Here is a 2,505-nt window from a genome sequence, read left to right as displayed (position 1 = left end):
ATTCTCACCCAATAAAACAGATCGACCTTACAGAGCTTTTCTTCTTTCACACAGACGGCTGCTGGCTTCCCATTCAACCTCATTGCCAGTTTTAGCAAACTCGCCCTTCTTTTTTTTGTTACTCCCAAACATGCAATGTCAACATGTGAGCTGGTGTCGAGGTGGGCACATGGGCAAAGGTGGGAGGGGGAGCTGGACGGGGCAGTTGTGCCCGCAGAGCTCGGGGAAGGCTGGGCACACACGCTGAGGGTGAAGGCTGTCTGGGTTCTCCCGGTTAGGTCGCACAGATAACGTTCTTAATTATACGTCCTTAATGCATACGTTCCTAATTTTAAATATTCAGAATCCACCTTGCCTAAGTAATGAGTAACTTTAAAATAGCCATGTCCTTTGAAATTTTGAAAAATCCACTTTAGGGAGCCCCTGGTCTGGCAGTATACATTTGTGGAGAAATTGCCACATTGATTGATATTATGAAACAGCGGGGCGGTGCAGTGGAAGCTGTGAGATTTCATGCCAGCAAAGGAGTTCAGGTTCCTTCCAGTGAAGACGGATGTTTCTGTTGGAAATGTCATTAACAGCTGAGGATTTAAGATTGGCTTTTCTTCTGCTCTGGCCCCCAGTGGTAATATCAAAAGGTCGAGATTTACAGCAGAGGGAGACTGAAGATCCCTTGCTGAGACGACTCTGAAAGGACAAAGCCTCTCACCAGGGCTTAGATTGAGGCTGAGGAGCAATATTTTAAGTTGGGAAAGGCCGCGCAGCCCTGACGTGTGTGGCGCCTCCCATGTCCCACAAGTGCTCACCCGCAGTGACCAGGCATGAGCAAAGCCATGCGTGTGACTGGGGCCGAAAGCAAGTCAGGGCCTCACATCAACAGGGAACAAAAGCGCCTGGTAACACTAACGGTGGGGCTGCCTTTCCGGTGGTCCTTATGTAAAACAAGACACCCACAGGCTCAGTTTCCCCGAGGGGGTGGCCCTTTCCTGGGGATTGCAATTACTGCGCAAGGCCAGACTGGAGGGGCATGAATCCCTGAGTGGGCTCATTTGCCAATTGAGCATGGATTACAATTTGGGGGAGGAGAACTAGACACACATATCTAATAAAAGTGAAAATCTGAATGTTACCCTTAGAAAACTGGCTAAGATGATCCGCCCTGCTGGTGCCAGCAGACGCCCCGCACCCAGGCACACACCAGACGGCTCTTTCATACCTTATTAGATTCCAAAGCTAAAGCTTCTCGGCTTCTTTATGGTAAATAACTGTCTAGGAAGAAGTTTGGAAACAGAAGCATTGCTGGCTTTTTTGCTAAGAGTCTATTTACTTTTACCCAGAAGCTGCTATTCAAATAACTTTGGCTCCGTTGGTTGAGGCAAAAATCCTAAATCCCAGGAGAAAAATACTGAGGATCTGGGTGTATTAACACGTGCTTTGAGCTTTTCTCTACCAAGTGAGAAAGGGCTGAGTGAGAAGTGAGGCCTGGGCTAGGTAGGATGAGGCTGACGGTAGTAAGAAAGTGGCTGATCGGGCGGCGCCTGTGGCTTAGTCAGTAAGGCGCTGGCCCCATATACCGAGGGTGGCGGGTTCAAACCCAGCCCCGGCCAAACTGCAACCAAAAAAAAAAAAAATAGCTGGGCGTTGTGGCGGGCGCCTGTAGTCCCAGCTACTCGGGAGGCTGAGGCAAGAGAATCGCTTAAGCCCAGGAGTTGGAGGTTGCTGTGAGCTGTGTGAGGCCACGGCACTCTACCGAGGGCCATAAAGTGAGACTCTGTCTCTACAAAAAAAAAAGAAAGTGGCTGATCAGTACGTGCCTTTAGGATTCCTGCGTGTGCACCCACTGAGTGTTCCTGCCACATTCCAAATCACTTCTGAAACAGACGTGCTCACGGAAGAGACTGCAGCCAGCCCTGTGTGATTTGAAGCAACCGTGTAGTCACCTGGGGAAGTGAGAAACCGTGGCCATCCAGGAATTCTCTTACCATCTGCTCCCCTCACAGAGGACAGCCTGTGGGCGCTGGGCTTCAGCGACAGCTGGGGAAGAGGGAAGCATGTTCACCAAGTGCAGACGGCATGCAACAGAGGGAAATGTGGCTGTTCATCTGCCAGTGGCCCATTCAGTGGCCCCACCGAGACAGGCTTCATCCTCCTTCGGGAAGCACCAGACTAGAATTCTGCCCAGTGGACAGCCCCGTCTTGGAGGTTCTCTCAGCCTTTTTGTACATGAGATAAAGTCCTTCGCGTGTCTCCCAGGGAACCTGGGCATTAGTCCAGCAGCTGTCTGCCCTGACTGGCCCCTCTGGGCATGGCGGAGCTTTGCGGGACATTCCAGCAACTTCCTCATCATGGTAAAGGGTTAAAAGGAGAGGACAGCAAATCCAGGGTCAAGTCCACACAAGGTCCCAAGGCTCTCCAGAGGCCTCCTTGTTGCCTCAGTTTCCCTGCACCTTCCATCATTCAGCAAATATTCACTGAGTACCTACTATGTGCTTGAAGCAGGAATAG

The sequence above is a fragment of the Nycticebus coucang genome, chromosome 6, assembly GCF_027406575.1.
Source record: "Nycticebus coucang isolate mNycCou1 chromosome 6, mNycCou1.pri, whole genome shotgun sequence".
Classification (NCBI taxonomy): Eukaryota; Metazoa; Chordata; class Mammalia; order Primates; family Lorisidae; genus Nycticebus; species Nycticebus coucang.
The sequence above is the reverse complement of the archived record's forward strand: the minus strand, read 5'-3'. Positions refer to the sequence as shown.